The sequence below is a fragment of the Panthera uncia genome (genome assembly GCF_023721935.1).
Source record: "Panthera uncia isolate 11264 chromosome A3 unlocalized genomic scaffold, Puncia_PCG_1.0 HiC_scaffold_11, whole genome shotgun sequence".
In the NCBI taxonomy this organism is placed as follows: Eukaryota; Metazoa; Chordata; class Mammalia; order Carnivora; family Felidae; genus Panthera; species Panthera uncia.
In genome coordinates, this window is record NW_026057578.1 from 38,963,111 (window position 1) to 38,979,495 (window position 16,385).

The 16,385-nt window shown below is 36.6% G+C and overlaps 1 protein-coding gene across 1 annotated transcript in view; it reads left to right on the forward strand.

The window, feature by feature from the left end:
• Positions 1-16,385, forward strand: part of MACROD2 (mono-ADP ribosylhydrolase 2) — a 2,036,271-nt gene that overhangs the window by 332,791 nt on the left and 1,687,095 nt on the right. The gene's annotated exons all lie outside the window — the stretch shown is intronic.

Consider the following 16,385-nt stretch of genomic DNA (forward strand, 5'->3'; position numbering starts at 1 on the left):
TTGAGGACTGAGTCCTGTGGTATGCTATTCGACACTTCTCTGGAACATTGCTGATCTACTTTTGGATTTTGTTGTACAGTCCACTAATAATATTTTATGCAGTCTGTGGCTCTCTAATCTGGTCCTGGAGGATATAACCAAAAATGTTAAATTCTTTACTGAAATCATAATCAAATATACATGACATAGGAGTGTACCTCCCAATAACATAAATTTTGACATAAGGCAATTGGCAGTTGATATTTGAAGTGTCTTCAAGCCAGCACCTCATTCTCAAGCAGGGCTAAACTAAAATTCTGATTTTCTAGGGGAGAGGAAAAGTTATGGAGGGGAGCAAAACAGCAGGTAACTAGGTCTTAAAGAATAGAGAAGCTGAGAATGAACATTTCCCTAATATTCTCTCCTCCCAATCTCCTTAGATTGGGTTGACAAAATAAAGGTCAATTAAATAGGCCTTTGAATTGTAGCAACTCCCTCAGAAGTGTCAGTTAGCCAAATTTCCACTACTCCCTGGATATTTGAGCTAGAGGGGCAAATGCTGCTAACTGGTACCAAACCATAGTTGGACCCACGTTGGATATTGATTACTGCAGCTAGAATCTAAGTATTCTTTCCCACTCAAAGTGGGGTCCATGGATTTCACACACACACACACACACACACACACACACACACACACACTGTTGACTATTGAGAGGAAGGGAAGGGGATTTTATTAATCAGAGAGGAAAGTAAAGTACAAGTATCAGAGAGGAAAGTAAAGTACCAGTTAGGGAAGACTTACTACCATGAGTTTGAAAATTTTAGCATAATTTGAAAATGAGATGGCCTCCCTATTGATATAATAAAGTTGACATAAAATATGAAGTCTTGTGTGTGGGTGGCTCAATTGGCTGAGTGTCTGACTCTTGGTTTTTGCTCAAGTCATGATCTCATGGTTGTAAGATAGAGCCCTGCGTTGGGCTGCATGCTGAGCATGGAGCCTGCTTGCGATTCTCTCTATTCCTTTCTCTCTATCCCTACCCCCCTCTCTAAATAAATAAACATTAAAAAAATGTTTAACTCTTAATGTTGATTCAAGAGCCAAAGGGAGACCCGGCTAGTTCTGTTGGTAGAGCATGTGACTCTTGATCTCAGGGTTGTGAGTTTAAGCCCCACATTTGGCAGGTAGCCTACTAAAAACCAACCAACCAAACAAACAAACCCAAATTAAAACAAAACAATAAACAGCCAAAGATACCTATGGTTGTATGGTCCTGAATTTGTTTGTGGAATGGGAAAGACACTTGAATCTTGTTCTCAACTGGTAACTTGGATAGATGAGAGGCAGGCACTTTACCCTTTAAGTTTTTCTTCACTATGGCTTTGATAAAAACATTTGGCTTTTTTTTTTTTTGCATTTCTTTATTTTTTATTTTATTTTTAAAAATAAACTGGAGGATAGTATAGGCTTCATCTGTTCACTTTTTCTTTAAAATGTTATTAATTGTTCAGTTATTTTAATTGATTTGAGAAATGATGTATTTTGGACATAGTCTAAGATAGTTGTCAAGTTTTTTTTAAGCTATGAAATTTGATGTTAGTAACTTAATGTGTTAGATCACAAAACAACGAAACATTAATCTGGTAAGATAATTAAGACTTTTTAGCTTTCAGAAGACACCCTGTTTATTAAGCCTTATATTACCACAACTTGGCAAGAACTATCAGCATTACCAATGCTCTTTGAAATTTCTTGGAAAAATTTTCTCTTCACTTTGCTTCTGATGACACATTTTGGTAAATTATTTTGTCATTTGTATCCATTTCTAGTTTTTCTTTTCTAACAGTTGAGTTATATCTTAGAGAATGTCATTGGTGGTAGAAGGGTAGGGATTGCCATGACAGTTGATGAACAATTTTGGTTGATTTTACTGAAAGTTAAAGTTGACAATGTTCATCTGGAAAGCAAACAGTTTTGACAATTAAGGGATACAAGCTGTGAATGTTACATCTAGCGGTTCCAACTATAATGTGTTGATTAGAGCTGTTTCATGAATCCTTCTCAGGAACAGCCCAAGTGTTATGTACTGCTTACAAGGAAAATACAGTCAGTGTATTTGCCATCTCAATGTGCTGATTGCGGCAGCTTGCCCAGAGCTAAACTTGCTGTAATAAAAACTTCTGGACTGGAACATGGTGATGGCATTTATGTTATTTGCCTCCTAAGTTGTTTCTGCCCTATATAAACCCAATGCTAACAGTTCTCAGTTTGAGAACCTCAGAGAGCTCTGTCACTAGGTACTGCTGAGTTCTGTTGTGTTGATTTATTGAAGAATATGTTAGCTGAAGTCTTGCAGTGAACAGTGGAATCTGGATCTTAAGTAGCTGAAGGCGCTGGATTAAAATGGCTTACATCTTTTGACTTTGTCCAGATCATTGTATGGTACTCACTTTGATAGATGCCTGTCAGTAAGGCTGTTGACTCAGTGAATTCCTTGTCCTATGGATCCTTATTACCTTCTAAAACAGCATTAAGTCAGGGAACTTAGACTTAACCAGACCAGCATGATGCTTAAGAAAATTTGGAGAAGTCTCAAGGGAAAATGACTAAACCAGTTTTACAAATGTAGTATCCCTTAAGAAATCAATTGGAGATTAGTTCTAGGAAGTGCCCATGTTTGTCTGCATAGGAGGCTGCATAGATCTCCTGCACATATTCCAAGGTCTGTCTTCAATTGTCCCTTTTTAAATTTCTAGGAATAGCAATGCCTTTGAATGCCTCCTAAAGGAACTGGTTGTGGAGATAAGCCAAAATTAAAAAGAGAATAGGAAAGAATAAAGGTGAAGGGAGTAGGAAATTTGAGATAGAAAGGGTGAGGGATGAGTGATGAAAGCCTTAGCAGTGGTTAGGTCCTATACTTGTAAGGACAATCCGTAGAAGAGTTGGATCTCCTTTTGCTCAGAGAAGATAAGCGTTTTTTATTTGCCAGCTTTCACTGCATTTCCACTGTGTTTTTGGATTACACACCATGTGAATAGGGTTCTTTTATCACTCTCAGTGAAACTGTTATCATCACTTAGCATTACACTGTGAACAATCCTTTTGAAGGCCTACATTTGGAAGTAGCACATGGAATTTCAGCCCTTGTATTATTATTTTTTCTTGTGTTATTTTTTATTGGATAACATGAAGAAGACCTATGACAGATTTCTTTGAGAGAGACCATGATACAGCTTCTTTAGAGTTTTTAAATGGTCTTACTAATAAATTTGATCCCTCAGATAATATCCTTGAGTGAAAGAATTAATTTCCCTAGTCATAAAAAGAATACAGTACTTTTTTTTTTTTAATTAGGAACTTTGGAAAACCAAAAAATTAAAAGGAAAAAAAAAAATCTACCTATCATCTCACCACTCAGTCATGACCACTCAGGACTAGTTAGGAGTTCTAAGTGGTCCTTTATTTTCCTAAGTCTTGAGGCGGTGAATAACTTAAAAGCCTGAAGTGTTGTGCCTGCTTCCGTGGATCCTATTTTAAATAATACCTAGTAGATGCTTTATTTTAACTAATGTTTCTATGGGTCAGTAATATTTGAATAGCTATAATGACTGCATTTAAATTCATTTTATTCCAAATTCATGCAGTATTTAGCAATTCTGTAATGAGGAGATTACAGAGAACTCTCTAATGATTTCACTGTTTTACATCTCCACTTACTACATTGGGTCTCAAACAGCAATAATTCTTGACCACAAAATGTACATGCCTAATGTAATTAATGACTTATTATACTGATACATATACACATTTGCTGTATATAAATGTTCTTCATGCAGTAGAATATCATTGGTCCTATTTTTGGCATCCTTGCACTTGAGTTTCCTTACAAAATTGTTTATGCTTGTATTTCTACTAGGATGTAGATTCTAGATCCCTCAATTGTAGAAGTTGTTCATAGTTTGGGCACGTACATGGCATATATGTGGGGTGGGTGTGGAAACTTAGGAAAATGGAAGCTTTGTTTTTATTTTCTTGAAAAAATGCAGATCCAAGTTTGTGCTAATTTTTACTAATGAGAGATCAACTATACTTTCTAAAGACTAACATTCAGAAGAGTCAAGGAGAAACTGGTTATACCCTTTAAATTATTTTTGCAGTGGGGCGCCTGGGTGGCCCAGTCGGTTAAGCGTCCGACTTCGGCTCAGGTCATGATCTTGCGGTTTGTGAGTTCGAGCCCCATGTCGGGCTCTGTGCTGACAGCTGGGAGCCTGGAGCCTGCTTTGGATTCTGTGTCTCCTTTCTCTATCCCTCCCATGCTCATGCTCTGTCTCTCTCTGTCTCTTAATAATAAATAAACGTTTAAAAAAATAAATTATTTTTGCAGTGAATTTGTTATTTGAATGTTCTTCAGTCATTAGCATTTTTAGCTCATTAGTAATGGCAGCAATGCCATAAATAACTATAACAGACTTCTTGAAGAACCAGACCTCTTGACCAATAAAACCCTTGCCCCAGTACTTTCTGAACTCCTAGGGACAAATGGTAACACGTAATTTATGTGTATCTTTGTCAAATATATTTTCTTCCTTTCTGTTTGCCACTCTCACTTCCCAGATGACATTAATTTTTAAGTAATAGTTTTCTCATGAGTTTTCATGTACTGTTTTGTGAATTGTAATACATGCTTAATGAATATTTGGTACTGATAAATATTCAACAAAATTGCTTAATAAAAAATCATTTTAAAATACCCATTTCTATTACATAGTACTTGTAATATGTCTGCTCACTGGGTGTAACTGCATGCTATTTTTCCCAGGTTCTGCATTTGGGTGCAGCTTTAACTAATGCAGGGTTTTGAGCCTGCCCAATGTAGCACTTACCTGGGAAGCTGATTATACAGATTCCAAGGCCCCACCCCAGACCTGCTCAGTCATAGTCTCTGGGTGATTTGTATCATCAGACAAGTCTAGGAAACCTGAAACTAGGGAGTGTGTACTATGTGTAATTGCCTATTGGTATGTAGGAAAGATTTCTGGATGTGGGTTAATAGTGTTCATTTATTTCTAATGCAAGTCCATTCAAATACCAGAAGAGAAAATTGCTCTGATATGCTCTTTAAATTTCAGCTTTTATGTGACTTTGTTGAAGTAATTTTAAAATTATTTTTTAAGCACTTATCATGTACAAAACCCTCTTCTAATATTTTTCGTGTATTTATTAGTATTAGTAGAGGGAGGTGAAATAATTTTTCCAGTGCCAAATAAGGAACAAGTGGGAAAGCGTGGCTTTGGATCTAAGAAATAGAATTTCAGAATTTGAACAATTAGTCCTTGGCTAACTACTTAGCTATTAAATGCTATGTACTTACTAATGTATCAGGCACTACTATACTAAGCACATATACTTCAAATTTTTTTTAACATTTATTCATTTTTTGAGAGACAGAGACAGTACAAGTGGGAAAAGGACAGAGAGAGAGGGAGACACAGAATCCGAAGCAGGCTCTAGGCTCTGAGCTGTTAGCACAGAGCCCAACGTGGAGCTCGAACCCATGAACAGTGAGATCATGGCCTGAGCTGAAGTCGGACACTTAACTGACTGAGCCACCCAGGTGCCGTGAAGCACACATAGTTTAAATTCATTTGCCACTTCTATAAAGTAGAGTTAAGAAAGGCAAGTTTAGGGAAATTAAGTAATTTTCCCTGAGTTACCTTACTAGTAAGTGGTAGAACCAGTGTGGCTTGAACCTGGGTTGGCACAACTCCAAAATTCTGTGCTCTTAACTATTACCCTATATGGAAGAATGACATGTTTGAATATGCTGATATCTTGTCACTTCTACAGTATTTTGCACAAAGAATAGTATCTACTGGGAGCTTTCTAGAAGGTCATTGTGTAACACTTTAATGTCTACATTAAATAATGTCTACGTTTAACATCTATATGAAAACACTTCAGTGTGGACATTAAGTTTTAGAAGAGAGTCTGAAATATATAATTTCTTGTCCCAGAAAGATTTTTAAAGAACAAATTGGTGGGGCACCTGGGTGGCTCAGTCGGTTAAGCATCTGACTTTGGCTCAGGTCACCATCTCGCGGTCTGTGAGTTCGAGCCCTCGTTGGGCTCTGGGCTGATGGCTCAGAGCCTGGAGCCTGCTTCCGATTCTGTGTCTCCCTCTCTCTCTGCCCCTCCCCCGTTCATGCTCTGTCTCTCTCTGTCTCAAAAATAAATAAATAAAATAAAATAAAAATAAAAAACAAATTGGTTACTCTGTTATCTGCTATAGACTGGCTACAAGTAGAGCAAGGGATTCAGATACTTTAAAGAGATTCTTAACCCTATATTTCTTAATATTAAAAGATAGTATATTTGGCGGATTCTTATGCATTTTGTGCACATTTGAGAAGAAATTACACTTAATTGCCTTCATTTGGGCATTAAATATTTTACACATGTGCAGTTTGTCACAAGTAAATGTTTTCCCTTACTTTGAAATCACTTATAAATGTATGCATTCATTAAAGAGTTAGCTTGAACTGCTCCTCTTTTTCTCTTATTTGTCCCCAAATGAAAGAGAAGTGTTAATTGGTTTTAATGGCCCCTACTGCTACCTCTCTGTCTGGGATTTCTAAGGAAAGGTGAACAATTGGAATAGAACTCGTGAAATTTGTCTGGTGAGGTGAGAAGGTTTAATGTGCTTGTGAACCAGCACATTTCTTCTAGGTAATACTATAACACTATAATAAATATTGAAATTAATTTTCTCTTTTAGACCTAACCCTTTAAGTATATTAGTTAACATTCAAAGAGGAATTTTCTGAAAAAAACATGTTAAGTAAATTCCTGTACCTGGAAAAGATCAATACCTGATAAACCAGGAAATAAGAATCTCTTGTTTAAACGTGTTTATTAAACCAAAGAAAAAACCTCTCTCTCCTTTTCCCTCCCAGCCTCCCCTTTATGAGCAAGGGCATGCTAATTTAGATTTACAACTAGAAGGGGATAGCCAGGATTATGCAGTTTGCTGTTGCACTTAAACAGAAGACTGTAGTCTCCTGAGACCTGTATCTGGCTGCTATCACTCTCTCTTTCCCGATAAAAATGATTCCCACCAGCAGGGGCTAATTCATCCGAAACATTGTCCCTGGTGCTCCTACACTGATTCACTTCAGTAACTGTGTGACTTTATTTAACAAGTAACCATCTAGATATTTGTTCTTCTACAACAAAAAATTTTATAGGGTTTCTGGAAACTATAAAGACTATTACCATTCTAACAGCTTTAAGATAACAGATATTTTTTAAAAAAATGTTATTTCTTCCACTTTTTAGCAGTTGACATTCCTACTTGTTCCTTTACCAAAGGGTAGCAAGGTGTTTTAAGGAGCCCAATCCTGTGTTGGGGAGAGAAAGAAAGGTGTGCCTTTGTTAGTATTTGCTTCTGTGCAATCAGTTCACGGTTCAGAGGAAAATAGAAATGCAGAGAAAGTCTGCTGATCTTGCTTCCTTACTTTCCACTTTTTTTGTCACCCTATGTTCAAATGATAGTTCTAATATCATATACAGGTGAATATTTCTTCATCATGAAAGGTGAAAATAAAATTTACTGGGTATTTACTAAGAGTCAAGTATGAGTTAAGTGCTCCATTTGAAATATGTAATTTATTCCTTACGATTACAGAGACACTATTATCCTGTTTTACAGAAGGTGAAACTGAGGCTTGGCAAAATTGGCTAAATTGTTGAAGGCCATACCCCAACTAAGTAGCAGAAACTAGATGCAAACCCAGATCTGTCTGATTCAAAGACAGTGCTCTTAGTCATCATCTCAAATACCAACGGTACATACAATTTAATAGTGTTTTAGTATATTTTGTTTTACATACTTGGAGTCAGTCAGCATGTCACAAGGAAGAGAGCAACCTAAAAAAGACAGATGTAGGGTTAAGATCCTTGCATTTGGAATCAAATTATTTTTTTGGAGTCTTAATTTTACCATTTATATTGTGTGATATTGGGTGAGTTGCATAATCAGTTTGAACCTACGTGTGTTTTGTGAATTGGGGAGTAAAGGAGATAATGGGTATGGAGTGCTCAGTACATGGTGATAATACTCTACAATCATAGAAGGGATCACAGTTTACAAAGTGCTTTCACAAAGATTGTCTCAGATGATGCTTAGTGATAGAACCCTTTGAAGCTCATTCATTCTTTTATTCATTCATTTAACAATTTTTTTTTTTTTTTTTTTTTTTTGAGTGTCTGCTAGAGATAGTTCTACAGGTTGGAAGGATTTAGGTGAAAGAGCAGGAGAAAAAAGTTCCTTGCCTTCATGGAGTTTGAATTTTGATAGGGATAATAACACATAAATAAAATTATTTAGCATATTAGATAATAACAACAACAGTAAAGGGAACATTTAACTCTCATAGGGAGAATGCCATGAGCCATTCATAATAAAGTAGTTAGAAGCATATTGTGATTTATAGAGTAGAGTAGCTCCTTGTTTTTCCATTATGGACATTTTTTTTTAACTTTATTTATGTATTTATTTTGAGGGAGAGGGGGTGGGGAGGGAAGTGGGGCGGGGAGGGGGGGAAGGGCAGAGGGAGAATCCCAAGCAAGCTCCATGCTGTCAGTGCAAAGCCGGAGGATGTTAGGCTTGATCCCATGACTTTGGGATCATGACCTGAGCCAGAATCAAGAATTGGCAGCTTAACTGACTCACCCACACAGGTGCCCCTCCTTTTTGAACTTTTTAAAAACTGTAAACCAGTTACAGTTGAATTACCAACTTTTGTTTTTGAATTTGTATTGTTTTAAAACAAAGAACAGATTAACTTTTAAATTTGTTAGTACAAGGGCACCAGGGTGGCTCAGTCCGTGAAGCATCTGACTCTTGATCTTGGCTCAGGGTGTGATCTCATGATTCACAGGTTCAAGCCCCTTGTTGGGCTCTGTGCTGACAGTTTGGAGCCTGCTGGGAATTCTCTTCCTCTCTCAGATCCTCTTCCACTCATGTTCTCTCTCTGTCTCTCTCTCTCTTTCTCTCAAAATAAATAAACTTAGAAAAAAGTAAATTTGTTAGTACACATTACCAACGTTCATGAAATCTCTTCTAGCTAGCTCTGAGACTCTATGAATATGGAATTAAATGTAGATCTCTAATATCTTGTCTGTATTTAGTATGTCTGTTAGTATACTGTGAATAAAACATTTTAGTAATTCAAAGATAATTAATGGTTTTCAGTAATTTTTTGTAAAATAATTCTTGACATTTCTTTACCTTTGTAGGCAAAGCAGTAATACTCATGGGTTATATTTCTCAAATTCAGCACCAAGCCTGGCAAATAGGTTAGGTGATTTGGCACTTCCGTTCTGGCTCTTAGAAGACACAAAGGAATCATAAAGATGTGCTGCAGTGAACTCAGACATTAAGATTTTTCTGCCAACTATGAGTTTAAGTTTATTGAAAGCCACAAGAAAGACAAGTGTTATTTTCTGGGTAGTTTATAGCCATTAACTACTGACCTCCAGAAGTTATATCATTTAGCATTGTAGGGCTGGGTCCATAAGCCTTGGGGGGAAATGCACAATTGCACCATTAAAGTGTTTTGAGATTTAATCCTAAAAATGTCTTCTAGTTGTTATCTCAGTAAAAGGAAATAATTGGGGGTGGACAAATTCCTTTTTTTAGTTATTAAGAAATGTATTTAAAGAGAGTGGTTAAGAGCTCAAGCTTCAGGATCAGACAGAGTCCTTGTTCCACCACTCACTATATAACTCTGAGAACGATTCCATTACAGCTCTAAAATATATTTGGCATCTTTCCTTTCTCTCCTCACTACCACCATCCTGTTCCATATTACTTATTTTCTATATAATGGCTAGTGACCTTATTGCAATTGAAATCTGATAGTATAATCCCCACACATCTTTCTCCTCCTCCTTCACCCTCTCCTCTACCAGGTTAAAAATCCTCCAGTGTTTTTTTTTTTTTTTTCATTCACTAAAATGAAGTCCAGACTCCTTACATTGGCCTTGGCCTGCAAGACCTTGCATACTGAGATCTGGGCCTGCCTCACTGAACTTACCTCTGTCTTGCTCACAGAGCTTGAGCCCCCTGATATGTTTCAATCTTCAGATTCACTAAGCTGATTTCCTGCTTGAAACTTTAATACACCCCTTTCCTGTGCTCAGAACACTCTTTACCTTATTCTTCACATAGCTTACTCTTTATACCTCAGGTCTTAGGCTTTCCCTTACCACTGAATCTAAGTTGTGTTGTGCTCATTCATAGCACCATATTTTTCTCCTTCATGGCTTCTGTCAGAACTTTTCACTTCACGTTCATTCAGTTTTAGATTAATATCTGAGTCCCCACCTCCTCCAACTATAATCTCCATATCTTTTTGGTTTAGTGCTACATACCCAGCTCCAAGCACAGTTATTGAGTGAGTGCTCAGTAAATCATTAATATTGAATGAATAAAATATCTCATTACCTTTCAAAGCCTTAATTTACTCATCTGGGGGCGCCTGGGTGGCTCAGTCGGTTAAGCCTCCGACTTCGGCTCAGGTCACGATCTCGCGGTCCGTGAGTTCGAGCCCCGCGTCAGGCTCTGGGCTGATGGCTCAGAGCCTGGAGCCTGTTTCCGATTCTGTGTCTCCCTCTCTCTCTGCCCCTCCCCCGTTCATGCTCTGTCTCTCTCTGTCTCAAAAATAAATAAACGTTAAAAAAAAAATTAAAAAAAAAATTTACTCATCTGAAAAATGTGGATAGAAATTATCTGTACAGTTATTGTGTGAATTAAATGAGATTAAAATATATAAAATACTTAGCACTGTGCTTGACAAAGTCCTTAACAAACAGTATCCCAAAAATTCATTAAGCCCACTGTATGTGTGAGACATTGCTAATGTTTTTAGAACATATTTTTAAGAGAATTTTGTTAGATTTTTGTTTTACTTAATCTTTACTGTTTTTTTTTTTTTTCCTTTTTATCAACATTGCTCTTCACATCTAGGAAATTAAAATGTGGCAGTGATTCCATGCCCTTTCAATACAGCACTGGTATGAACTAGCCTCAGCTTTGTAATGTCACAGTTATCAGAGCCATGATGTATATTCAGAAGGGTAATTAGTTTGGGTAGTAGTTTCCTAGACTATCCCTCACCTCCTCCCTGCCCCAGCCAGCTGGCCTTGAAAAAGAAGTGCTTCTTTTATGTGTGCATACAATCAGTCTGTAAAATCCCATTATCCCCAACTTCCCCACCCCTGTGGCTGCATGCTTCCTTTTGAAGCCTTTTAAAAAAAGGAAAAAAAAAACCAAAACAGAAAACTGTCAAGTCAGTTCTAAAGTTCATTTCTAATCTCATTTCACCCAAATAATATAAAAATGAGAAGGAGGTGGGGGTAGGAAGTGGGAGGGATTCATAATGTGATTTGCTTACCTGTTCTCCAGGAGTTACCTTTGATACTTGTGGGAAAGACTGATAAAAGTAGAAATACTTCTTCAGTCTATATTTTGAGATAAAATTAGATTTCATTCTGTTTTGATGTTCAAAGAATAGAGCAAGTTTAATTTGGTTATTCTATTTCTTTTTCTTTCACCTGTTCAGAATGTGTATACTGTTTAGAACAGGAGTTTCTACTAACTTCTCATGACCAACATCCTTTTAACTGAGATCATCTGCTGGAGTCCTAAGTGCAAGGCCCTCCTCTGCTCTATTTTTCTGTTTTGTGTGTCTTTCCATCTGGGAATTTGAATTCCTTTTGGGCCCATCTCTTAACTGCTTCCCCTGGGCCTACTGCAGTCTTCCACTTTTGGGTTCTAACTCCCTCTGTATCTGACATTTTTCTTACCATTCTTTCCATGACATTGAATTAATTGACATCTGTTCCCTGAGGATTATACCTTCCCTGTCACTATTTGATGAAAGTTTGGTAGGGGAGGGGTGTAGAATATAGGAAGGGACTTTCAAAAATTTTTTTTTTCTCTGTCCCTGAAAGATCACTTCCTGAATATGTTTCTGTCACCATTACTCAAAAACCCTTTCTTAGGAAGTCCTTTTTTTTATATCTGTATCACCTAATCCCATCATCATCTCCCTCCTCTTCATCTCGGGGACATTTCCCCATCTTCCTTAGGACCTGTCTTACAAACCTTACCCTCTTTCCAACCCTTTCCCCACTCTCTCCGTAACTTTGTCCTCCTTGCTGGTAACTCTTCAAAAACTGCAGCTTCTCAGTCACACTTTTACTTCAGTCATCTTAGACTCACAGCATGACTTGGACCACACCTCTCCTGCATCCCAGTTTTCTTCTATCAAATATGCTCCCTGTTCTCACTGTAGATTCTTATCTCTATACGCCATCTTATTCCTAAGGACAGTAAATATTCCCCTTGGTATTCACTTCCTTTCCTTATCTATCTTGATCCCTTCACCCTCAAGACTTCTTAAAGAGTAGTCCTGATCACTGTTTCTGTTTTATCTCCCATTATCCTGTCAATATCCTAGAGGCTTTTACCTCTTTACTCTGCTGACACTGCTTCAAAATCCCTGGCTATCTCCTCCTTTTCTATTTTAAACGGTGTCCTCTTCCAAATCTAAATTCCAGACTACCTTTTGACATCCTCCTTTTTTAATATTTGTAGTTCCTTGATTTTATAATATTCTCCTTGTGATGATTTTCCTCCTTTTTAATTGCCCCTTTTTGGCTTTTGTTTTTGTTTTTTTGACTGCTCTCTGTCTTCTGTCCCCATAAAGGGTGGGTGTCCCTGTGGCTCATCTCTTTTCCCTCCCTCAGCTCACTTCTGTTGCTGCTGTCTTCTACCCTCTCACCTTTAGTAATAATGTGTTAGACTGTTGCGGATCTCTTCCCATACCCTCGTTTCCAACTTCCCAATAGACATTTCCAGATGGATAACATAGAAGTATTTTAAAACCTAATGCAATTATAATTTATCATCTAAGCTGGGTCACTAGCCAGTGTAAGTCTATACTGTGCATATGGTCACCTGTTCAAACCTAAAATGTACAAAAAACTTTGAGATTTTTTTCTAGTAGTTTTCATCATTAAGTGCCTTACCAACATTCTACTTACCTGGCTAAAAGTCATCACCTTCAATTTTCATTCCTTCCTCAGTTCCTAATTCCTAGGAATTCTACCTTTCCTGTATCTTTGAATTATACTTTTTTTTTTCTTTTTTTAAATCCCATTCCACTGGTTAGGCCCTTGTTTTCTCTTGCCTGCAATACTGCATGTCCTTCTACCTTGTCTTCTTACTCTCCGTTTCTTTCTTCTCATTCATTCTTCATTCAATATTCCTTATTTCTACAATATGTCCCTAAAGTACACTAATTGTTTACATAGCTGCCCAGAAACCATTGCCAAAGCATATCATCCAGACTTCTTAGCTGGAATTCAACACACTGCTTACATAAAAAAGCTTTTCCAGCCTTAACTCCTTTATGAACCTTGTATTTCAGCAGACCTATTGGCCTTTCCCCAAATACCTCCAAAATCCGTAATCCTCAGTTGCATCAGAATCACTTTTGGAATTAAAGAAAACTTAAAAAAATTGTTTTTTAATGTTTATTTATTTTTGAGAGAGAGAGAGAGGGAGAGAGAGAGAGAGAGAGAGAGAGAGAGAGAGAGAGAGACAAAGCACAAGCAGGGGAGGGGCAGAGAGAGAGGGAGACACAGAATCCAAAGCAGGCTTCAAGCTCTGAGCTGTCAGCACAGAGCCCTATGTGGGGCTTGAACCCACAAACCGTGAGATCATGACCTGAGCCAAAGTCAGACACTTAACCAACTAAGTCACCCAGGCACCCCTGGAATTAAAGAAAACTTTAAATGCCCAACCTTAATCTGAGAGATTTAAATTTAGTTGATCTATATTGAAGCCTGGTTATCTTAATAAAAGCTTCCCCAAGTGATTGTGACCAAAGCTGGCATTGAGAAACATTGTCCCTGTTTTCCTATCTCCATGACTGTTCACCATTTTCTCTACATGGCCAGTATCTACTCTTCTTGTTTTCTCTTTAAATATTTTCTTATCCTTCAATTCCAGCCCTCATTTTACCTCCTTCATGAGATCTTCTTTAATCCATCCAGATAGATAGTTATTTTCCTATACTGCAGTTACAGTAGACTTTCATTAGATTATATGTTTATGCCTTACATCCTCTAGACAGGATACTTCTTGAAGCCAATGCTTCTGCTATTTATAATGTAGAAATCATTCCATATAGGTCGTTGGCTGTTGAGATTATTTGTAGAGAACTTTGAAGTTCTTATCAAAGTGATTTATAAGCATGAGTTATTTTTTGCTAATTTAACCAAAGGTCCAAAAACAAAACACAATAGTTTTAATTCTAAGACTATGCTAAATTAGGATTTGCTAATCATGCTAAGTAGGAGAAAGGAATTAGAACTTTAAATGCCACTATTGTTTTCAGCAGCAGATGAGCTAATATTAAAGTGAATTCAGTGATAGATTGGTTCCTTGAACACCCACGACTCAGGTGCTTTAAAGCATATGGGTCTCTTTGGATTCCTCAGGAAAACTGTCATGTTGGCATATAGCTATAAAATGTGCTTTACTCAGAAACTGTAGTTAGTAAAGCAAAGTTTTTTTACTAGTTCATTTGGCACAGGGGAATACTTTTAATAAATAGGCCTTGCTGAAAGATAGAGAACAGTGTTGTTTTTAATAGGGAATGAGAGTGTAAATACAGTGATTTAATGCAGTTACAAGTGGCTGCATCCAAAAACAGTTTTTGATTTTTGTCAAACATTCAGCAAGGGAGTGATTTTTCCCTCTTTTTTTTTTTTTTTTTTTTTTTTTGGTAGCTTCCTCAATAGTATTCTTGTTAAATCTATAAGTTGTATATTCAGGATGGGATTTTTCTTTTTCCTACAATTTTCTGTTAGTGCCTGATCAGTAAAAATTGTGAACATTTGTTTGGGATATATGCATATGTATTTATAATAAATTTAGTGCCCTTTAAGGTAGATATTTGTATTTTATCATTTTATTAAAAGGAGATACATATATATATTTGTTCAGCAAAGCATTTGGGTTTCATAGACCTAGGAAAAGAATAAACTTTTACACTATTGTTGCTATTTATATTTCCTGATATAAAACCCGTTTCTGATTTATCCCAGGTAAAATAATTAAAATGCATGTATTAGAACACACATAAAATTTCCTGTGCTCATGAAAGATGCACTAATTGGAAATTAGTCAATATAATCTTTTGGCTTTTGGCTTATTATAAACTCATAGGTTTATAGCGATATAATGGAATCATCCTTTCTGGCAGCACTGTAGCTGAACTACTTAAAACCTCTGGAAGCAAAAGTCAAACTTCCTTCACAAAACGTTCCCTATATTTAAGGTTAATCACATGAGTCTTTGCTAAGTTATTCCTAGAAAACAGGTATTCTTCATAACAAGAAGTCAAAAGAGATAAACTTATTGGGAAACATATGTAGATGGCAAATGAATAATAAATAACATTTCACAGGCCGCTGGAGATGTTTGTCAGTGGACTAGCAAAAGCAGAAATATCTAACAAACCTCTGGAAACACATGGTAAACTTTCTTGATCATAATAGTAGTAACTTAATTTGGTTGAACATTGCGCAGTTTCCATACATATCATCTCATGTAAGAGATGAGAAAGTGGTTTGCTTTTAATTACATACCTAGTAAGTGATAGATCTGAGATTTCAAATCCTGTAATGCCAACTCATACTACCAAAAAGCTATTAAAAAAAATATTAGTTTTTCAAAGACCATTTTAAAAAGTATCAGTAAGGACAATGGCAGCAACGTAAAAAAGACTGAAAGATCACAGAACCACTTCTGAAGTTTTCCATCTTTGGAGTGAATAAGCAAAATAATAGTATTCCAAAAGAATGATAGAAAGTTAATTTGTTCATGAAACACTGAACTCTTTAAAGTTAAATGATACACAAGCTCGAGATATTGCTATATATATATTTTTATTTGTAGTCAACGTTTATTTTTATGCCTAGAAAAATACATGGGGGTGCTTAGGAATAATGTGCTGGGCAATTTGCTACTTTAGTGATAGTAACATAATCCCGAAAAAGCAAGCACGATTATTTTGTACTTTTTTCTTGTTTTATTCAGCAATAAGACTATAATTTTTCATATTTAAGGAAGTATGAAAAATTTGTCGAGTTTTAAAAGCTGAATACATGTAGCATTGGATCAAGGCACATACAAGACTGGCCAAAGGGCGTACAATGCACTTTGGTTTTTTGTTGGAAAAATAAAAATCATGGCAACAGAAAAATGATGTGGTTTTTAAACAAGTAATAGCTCACAATTCAGTAGGAAGCTAGAAAGAAATGTTAC